The 8,975-nt window shown below is 44.8% G+C and overlaps 1 non-coding gene across 1 annotated transcript; it reads right to left on the bottom strand.

Moving 5' to 3' along the window:
* Positions 1-8,167: 8,167 nt before the first annotated feature.
* Positions 8,168-8,274, bottom strand: LOC118483542. The gene has a single exon (XR_004870832.1). It is a non-coding gene; the product is annotated as a small nucleolar RNA R71 (small nucleolar RNA).
* Positions 8,275-8,975: the final 701 nt, after the last annotated feature.

Below are 8,975 nucleotides of genomic sequence, written 5' to 3'. Positions count from 1 at the left end.
GTTCTTGAGTGAAAACTCAAGTGTAGAGTTTGTATATTGCGTCGTTGTCCGTGTCGTGTCCTTAGTTTAGTTTTTGTGAGTTTTTGCGTCATTTGTGTCGTTTTGTGTGTTCTTGCGTCTTGTGTGTGTCGGGAGTATTTTTGCAGGTTTCATCACCTTTACGGAGCCGAGATCGATCACCGAACAGCTGCACAGGTACGTTTAACGCTGAAAACGCGTAAATAAATGCAGGGGGTAAAATGGGGATTAATGAAAATGAATTTTTGCTGAAACTTGCTGTTGCTGTTAACCAAACAGCAGTTCTCCACTGTCCATGCAGCCCGCGTAGGGTTTTTCCTATTTAACGCGACCCGCCTGGACTTAAAAGGAAGTGCAGAATAAATGATCACTCGCGGCCCGCCTTCACTTACCATTACATTTCACGCGGGTCGCTTGGGTGTTAAAGGGTTTTAAAAAATAATCAAGTTTAAGCGACCCGCTTCATAATGGCTTCACACTTCACGCGGGTCGCGTGAACAGTCGCAGTCGGTGTCATCTTCAAAACCCCCAAATCAGTGTCATTTGCAACCCTAACCATTTTAACACTTCCCTCCGGCGATTCACACCCATAACCACCTCCCTTCATCACCGAAAACCACCATCACCACCGTTTTTCATCCGCCATCACCACCGTTTTTCATCCGCCATCACCACCGTTTCACCACCACCAAACGCCATTTCCACCACTTTCACTCACCACCACTTTTCACCGCCTCCACTTACCATTACACCCACTGTCCACCACTGCCGCCGAACACCACCATCATCCCGTCCACTGTAACCACCGTCAATCGCCACCTCATCGCCAACCACCAGACCACCGTGGACACCACTGTTGACACCCATCAGATTTGTGTGTTCATTCGGTTCGGTTACGCTACAGGTATGATCTCTTGCTAAATTACGTCGTCATTCAGTTTGTGTCAAGTCGAATCGAGTCTAGTTTATGTGTTGTTTTGAGTCCGCAGGTTTGTGTGTGAGTTGGTTCAGTTTGGTTTAGGTCAGTCGTGTCGGTATGTTTAGGTCAGTTAGTCTGCAGGATAGTCAGGTCAGATCGTTTGTTGGGTCAAGTCTGTCGGTTGATTCGTATTTGGGGCAGTAGGTTGTCGTGTCAGCTCAGTGCCCGTGTGTGCACGTCGAGTACCTTCTGGTTGCCTTTGTGACTAAGTTGTAGGGTGCGGGCGGTTTGGTTTGGTTTGATATGATTGATTGATTTCTTGCTTTGAGCGATGTGCGCGTGGGGTGTGATAGATACATATAGGTGGGGTGGTTTTGTCCGCGGATGTATTGTTCATGTTATTTGGACGCGGACGTTCGTTTTAGGATATGGTAACCTCCAAGTGTGGGGAGGCTTTTCGCGCTGTTTCATAAAAATTCCATTTTTCACCAAACTTTGCGCGCATTGCTTCCGTTGCTTCCGCACTTGGTGTGTGATGATTTCTCGGCACTTAGGATTGCTCGAGGGCGAGCAAGGTGCCGGGAGGGGGTAAAAGTGTAAATTTTTGTAAAATGAGTCATAAGTGTCGTTTTTAGGGTCATGTGCGTCGTTTTGCGTCCGTTAGTGTGTTTCGAGTCATAGTTACGTCATGTTAGTGTCGTGTCGTGCGCGTACTATTGCATCACTCGATTTTAGGCCGCGTCGCCCGTACTCAATCTCCATTCGGGCAAGGTTGGCCTAGTTTCGGGTTGTTTTGTGATATGCACTTATATCGAACAACGGCCGCGAATGAAATGCTATACGGCCGTCGTCCGATTGTACATTATTATAATATTATTTTATTATATATATATAAATAAAAAAAAAACAAAAAAAAATTCAACAGAAAAATTCCAAAAAAATCAAAAAAATTCAAAAATACCAAAAATAGCTTGTGATTACTAACGGTTCACCTGTTTTGCATGTTTATTTGATCTGTTGTGAACAGGATGTCAGGTGAAGGATCATCTTCGGGTGTCAAGCGCAAGAGGCGCACTACTCGTGCCCAGGCGGCTGCACAGGAGCAGCCGGATGCTCCGGTACTTCGAGAGATCACATACAGGGATGCTGGGACCCCACACGGGCAGAGTGAGAGGCTGGTTGAGAGCCCGTTGTTGCGTTTTACGGTGGGGTCATATGAGTTTATGAAATTCGAGGCAATTAAGAAGGTGAAGTTGTTAGAGAGTAAAAGGATTGACTGGGATTTGGTTAGGAAGTTGGGACAGGTCGAGAGAGTTCAGGAGCTTCTAGGGGATAAGTTTAGGTGGGCGATGGAGTGTGAGATGCCTCAGTATCTGGAGCTAACTATGGAGTTTCACTCCACATTCATTTATAGGCACCCAGGGGGGTTCGATCAGCCGGATGTGGTTTCGTTTGCGTTGGGCAAACAGGTTTACAATATGAGTCTGATGCAGTTTGCAGAGGCGACAGGGTTGTATTCGGCTGAGGATGTTGGGTCAGATGAGTTTAGAGGTTTATTGAGGCAGGTTTTGAGAGACCCGGAAGAGGCGTGTGTCGTGAAGGAGGATTTGGCACGTTTCTGGCACACCATTGCTATTTCACCATATTCTAGCAATTTGGTGGCGTCAGACATTAGAGATCCGGTTTACAGGTTCGTGCACAAGATTTTATGTTCTACTTTGATAGGAAAGCACGAGGGAGACAAGGTAAACCAGCACAGTTTGTTTTGTTTGATGTGCATGGTTGAGAGGCGGCCGGCCAACCTAGCTAGTATTTTGGCATGGTCCTTAGCGAGGCCGAAGAAGGGGGGTGGTACGGCCAGATTGTATGGTGGGCCGTATATCACTATGTTGGCAGCCAATTTGGGTGTGTTTGCTGAGTTTCCAGCGGAGAGGATGACTGAGGGACCCGCTCCATCTCTCGTGGAGTTGAGGAGTTTACAGCTAGCTAGGATCGTCACGTTTATCGAGCCGCTAGCATGGACAGAGATTCTGCCAGCACCACCGTCTCCGGATCCGACTGCCGAGGAGGCAGCGACCACCACGATTCCGGAGCGGTACCAGGTGCCACTTGAGAGACATCAGCTCCCAGCACGGGAGTATCCTTTCAGGCAGCCGCGCCCAGTGCCGCTGACTTTGGAGGGTTTGTATGATAGAGTGGAGGAGGTTAGACAGGAGGTTAGACAGGAGGTTGAGCAGGTGAGACAGGAGATACGAGAGGGTTTGCAGGTTATATATGATCACTTCCATTTGCAGGCGCCAGCAGCTTGGCAGCCACAGCAGGAGGATCCTGCAGGTGATCAGGAGGGTGTAGCTGGAGGAGATTGAGGATACACAGCAGGGTCTTTGGAGATTATATCTTTTGGTTTTTATTTATTGCTGTTTTTATCCTAATATTTTGGTCTGTATTTGATATGATATACTGGTTGGTAGGGTTGGGTTTGGTTGATGGATGTGACACTGATCTTATTATGTTATATTATTTTGGTGTGGATTGATTATGATTGTTAGGTTGTTTTGCCGCTTCCGTTCGCGTGTCCGAATTAGTACAGTTTGCTGAGCGCGTTTTGGATTGGAGGGCATGTGTGGTATCGACTGGCATACTGACAGTCTCACATATGATTCAGCTAAGTCGTTCCACTTGTATACTTGTATATTTATTTATTTTTTTTTTTTTTAGGTTTTAGAAGTCAGGTTTACATCTTTGCATTAGGGACAATGCAACATTCAAGTGTGGGGATGGGAACTTGTAGTTAGTGAGTCTTGAGTCGAAAAAAAAAATAAAAAAAAAATAGAAAATGTCTTTTGAAATAAGAAGTTTGCAAAATAAAAACGGAAAATGATAGAAAAGTCGGGTTTTTGATCGGGTTCAAATAATAATAATATGAGATAAAAAAATCGTGCTTGTGTCTAGTTTGGGATACGCGGGTAGGCTTGATTCGGTTTCGGGTTCCTTTGATATTAATTATACCTAATTGTCGGTCTACTAGTGGGTTCTCATCTAGGGAAAGTGGGGAAATTGAAACCGCCAATAATAGTATAAGGGATGCCGTTATAAGCTAAGATCGTTAGAGTTTTTGGTCATTATCTCGTAAAAAAAATAAATAAATAAATAAGCGAGCTAGAAACTAAATGAAAGTAGCCATTCTATGTAATCTGTGGTTGGGGATAGCGACTCTACAGCCGGAATACCGCTAGAATGTGTGAAATCGACCTTGCAAAATAAATAAAAAGTACCGAGGCCTATGTAATCTGTGGTTGGGGATAGCGACTCTACAGCCGGAATACCTCTAGGATTAGGGAAAGCAACGTCTACGCTCGTAAATGTGAAAAAAAAAATGAAAAATGGAAAAAAAAATGGAAGAATAGATTTGATTTTAAAATCTCTTGATCTTGGTATAAGCCGGTTAGGAAATAACCCAGTGGTGGTTCCTTTTGTCCTATAAGCTTGAGGGGGGATTAGGTGGACTTGCAATTCGTAGCGTGAGACCCTAGGTGGATTGACCGAACTTGAACCTAAATTGCATGATAAGGGCTTGAAACCGGGTTGGGTTTAAGAGGATCATTATACTTGCAATCGCGGCTAACACGAGTATCGATTTAATAAAATAACCTAAGCTCTTGTCCCGATCGACTATCTTGGCTATGATTCCGTTTGCATTATTCTTTTTCGAGGACGAAAAAAAGATAAGTGTGGGGATATTTGATGTATTGCAAAATACATCGGTATTCGCGTCGGTTTTAGTCGTTAGTTAGTTAGTTTTAGTGTCGGTTTAGTTTAGAATGTACATACTATTGATTTATTTGTGTTTCCAGGTCTTTACAGCCAAAAGGAGCGAAAACGAGCAGAATTCTGGAAAGGCGGAAGGCTGGCACGGAAACCGAGGAAGTCAGGAGCTGAAACGAAGAAAAATTGCAGTTCTGGAGCTCCAAGGCGGGCCGCGTAGACTTAACAGGCATTCCCACGCGCCCCGCATTGACTTAAAGGAGAAATAGAGGAATAACATCCTCTCGCGCCCCGCGTTAACTTAACCAGAAACTCTAGGCGGGCCGCGAGAGACTTGTAAAGTGAATCAGGATTTTAAACCCTAGGCGACCCGCATAAGCTCAAGCAATTTCTTCACGCGGGCCGCCTAAAGAGTCTGTGTCGGCAGAAGGTTGCGGATTGCATGGCAAGTTAGGGTTTTTGGTTATATAATAACATATACGCGTGCACAGTGGGACATCGACGAACTAGGGCAACTTTGGGCAAGAATTGGCTGCTGATTGAAGGCTGTGGACGTGCTTGAAGCATCTTGGAAGCTTGGAATCATTGGGATAGCGTTTTTGAGCATTCGGGAGTGAAGATTCGGGTTCTACATACCTTTTTCTTTCGTTCTTTGTTTGTTTAGACTTTGTTACCAATGAATTCAGTTGATACAATGCTTTTGACTTTGTTTTTGATGATGTTTTCCGGCTAAAACCATAAACTACCTAGGCGATGACTATGGCATAACAAAGTTTGGATTTTTATTTGATTATTGATGTGGTTGTGGACTTTTCTTGTATTGTAAACGCTATGATAGTTTGTCTTGGTGCATATGTGTGCTTGTGATTATTTATTTATTGTTTATTTGTTCCATTCGATTCTTGGTGACGGTCTTTATCACGGAATAGAGTCGAATTAGGGTTCTTGACTTAGGTGAGTGTCTATATCACATAATAGGTCATTAATTCTTTAGGGTGAAAAAGTGCACTAGTAACCTTAGGAACAATATTCGGTAATTAATTAAAATCAAGTGTGCTGCTAGACTCGTCGCGGAAAGGCTCGAGGATATTGATAGGTCTCGGAGTAGTTATAAGGAATTAACCACCCATTGTCTATTAAGCCAAGATTAAACCCATAGTTGCTTTAGACGTTCGCGCGGCAAAGTAGAGCGTCTTACATAAGCACTTTCAAGAAACTAGAGGACGGACAAGAAATCTAGAAAACCGGTGAGCATAACATCCTAGGTAGTGCCACAAGAATCGCCTCGAGAGTGTTTGAGGGGCTTAGTGGTATCTTAATAGGTTTAGCATTAGAAGATCCCGGTTCCACACCACATCATTATCATTTAGAAATCCATTCTGAGTTTAGCCTGCGTCTAGCCTAGGTAGTCTTCATTCTCACTGATCAGACCCTTCGTTTGAGTTCGTGTCTAGCTTTCTAGTATTATTTTATTATTTTATTTAGGATTTTTAGAAACCCCCCCCAATTAATAAACAATTTAGTATGTCGTGTCAGTTTGAGTCTAGATAGAGTCGTAGCGTAGTCAGTAGAGTCTCGTGGGTTCGACACTCGGACTTACTTTAGCTTTACTACGTCGATCGGTTCACTTGCCGGTTGCGTGTTTTTAGGGTTTAGGTCGAGTCTTAGTTTTATAAATTTAAAGCTTAGAGAGTCTAGAAATAGGGTAATTTAGTTAGTTTTATTTGACCCATTTTCAGCACATCAAGTTTTTGGCGCCGTTGCCGGGGACTCTTGGCGATTGCGCTGATTACTTTGTTTGGACTTACTTGACATATTACGTGCTATTTTGTTTCTTTGTTTGAGTCGTAGGTGTCTAAGTATTTTAGTGTCTTTTTATAGTTAGTCGAGTCGTTTAGTAGAGTCTTCTTACTTGTTTGTTTTCGGTTTTTGCAGTGGATGCCCCATACGCGCTCGCAGGGACCGCCGCCGTTGCCGCTTGCACTCAGGTCTTCCTTCTCGTCATCTACGTCTGAGGTACGTGCTTCTAGCTCTACTTCATTTTCTCAGTCCACCCCAGTTTTCGACTTTACACCAAAATCTTCACCCCACAATTCCCCGCCACCCACCCGCCCACCTAGTCCACCACCCGTAGCTCACATGGCCCGTAGGACAGTTTACGACCAGGCTACCACCGGCTTCGCCGGTGGTAATTCCCCCATCACCCTTCCCGAGATCCCGAACGATCGGTCTTGGCAGATACCATCCTACATTATGACCGCCATCACCAATTCCTGCCAGTTCCATGGTCGTGACGACGAGGATGCCCCCGCCCATATCAATCGCATCACTCGTCTCTGCAGCACCTTCTCCATTGAGGGTGTCAATCTTGATGCTAGGTATCTTCAGGTTTTTCCGTTCTCACTTGCTGGACGCGCAGCTGTCTGGTTCGATTCCCAGCCTGCTGGCACTTTCCGTACTTGGGCAGGCCTTCGCGATGCATTCTTAGCCAAATATTTTCCGCCAGCCAAGGCATCTCGCCTTCGTGACCAGATCCACTCATTTCGTATGGAGCCAGATGAGCCTTATCACTTAGCTTGGGAGCGTTTTCAGACCCTGATTACCCAGTTGTTCTCAGCATGGTCTATCTGAGTGGGCGTTAGTAGAGAAGTTCTACAATGGACTTACTCCTGAGATTAGGGCTCGTTTCGATACTTCAGCAGGAGGTCAGCTTATGGGAAAGAAGACAGTGGCGGAGTGCAATGATTTATTTGAGAGTTTTTCCCACTCCGATATGGACTACAGCACTACCAGCAGGACTTCCATTCCTGTGCGTACCACCTCGGCCGGTCGAGGGGTAAACCAAGTTGGCTTGGATTCATCGGTAGCTGCTGCAGTCGAGAGAGCGAAGGAGGAATTGAGGTAAGAGATGAGGCAGGAGTTGAATGAGATAAAGAAGAAAGTCGATAGGTGTGAGGTTTGTCGAGGGGGACATGATACCATAGATTGCCCCACGCTCACTCTTGAGCAGGTAGAGTACATAGCCGGTCAGCCTAGGGGTCCCACGAATCCGTTCAATAATTCTAGTTCCAACTGGCGCGGTAGTGGCAATTCGAGTGGTTATCGTTCGTCTGGAAATCCTCCTGGATTTTCATCTGGTCAGTATCAGAGTAGAGGGCCCGGTATTTACACGCAGTCTAGTTCGAACTTCGGCCGCATTTGATACAAATGCTCCAAAACTCCGCAACCTTCCATGGGCTTGCGGATGAGGATCCCCATCTACATATTACTAATTTCCTAGAAATATGTGAAACCTTTCGGATCAATGGAGCATCAAATGACGCCATCCGCCTTCGAATGTTTCCTTTCTCACTAAAAGACCGAGCAAAAGCTTGGCTTAACGCCCTCCCAGCTGGATCGGTAAACACCTGGGATGAACTAGCCCAAAAATTTCTATATAAGTATTTCCCTCCCGCTAAAACGGCTAAATTAATGACTGAAATTAATACGTATTCACAAGAGGACGGGGAATCCTTATATGAAACTTGGGAAAGGTTCAAGGAGCTATTGCGAAAGTGTCCACATCACGGTCTTGCGATATGGCAACAAGTGTCCACTTTCTATAATGGGTTGTTGCCACACACAAGGCAGACACTTGACTCTAGCTCCGAGGGACTTTTAGGTAATCGCCGCCCGCATGAAATATATAACCAAATTGAGAAAATTGCTCAAACCAATTTCCAGTGGCACACTCCCCGAGGCAATAAATCTATTGCCCCGGGCGCCCATAAGGTTGATGAAAACACTTCTTTACAAGCCCAAATCGAGGCCCTTTCTTCAAAAATAAAAAATTTGGAAATGACAAAAACAGTCTCGGTTATGGCTTGTGAAGGGTGTGGTGGGCCACATGAAAATTGGAGTTGTATGAAAGAAACGGACGATCAACAAGAGTCGGTAAGCTACATTGACTATAGACCTAGGCCGTCGGGTCCTACAACGGGCACTTACAACCAAGGATGGCGGAATCATCCTAACCTTGGTTGGAGAGAACCCGGCAATAGTAGTAACCAACAAAACCAACGAACAAACTTTCAACAACCAAGAAATGAGTCACAAAATTTCACTCAACAACAAGGTGGACGAGAAAGGCTTGAAGATACTGTATCTCGCCTCATCTCCGACACTGAAAAGAAAAACTCGGAAAGATTTCTACAATTAGAATCAAATTTTAGAAATCAACAAGCTAGTATTCAAAACATAGAAAAACAATTAAGTCAACTAGCCCAAAATTTTT

This window comes from Helianthus annuus, chromosome 10, assembly GCF_002127325.2.
Source record: "Helianthus annuus cultivar XRQ/B chromosome 10, HanXRQr2.0-SUNRISE, whole genome shotgun sequence".
Classification (NCBI taxonomy): domain Eukaryota; kingdom Viridiplantae; phylum Streptophyta; class Magnoliopsida; order Asterales; family Asteraceae; genus Helianthus; species Helianthus annuus.
The sequence above is the reverse complement of the archived record's forward strand: the minus strand, read 5'-3'. Positions and strand labels throughout refer to the sequence as shown.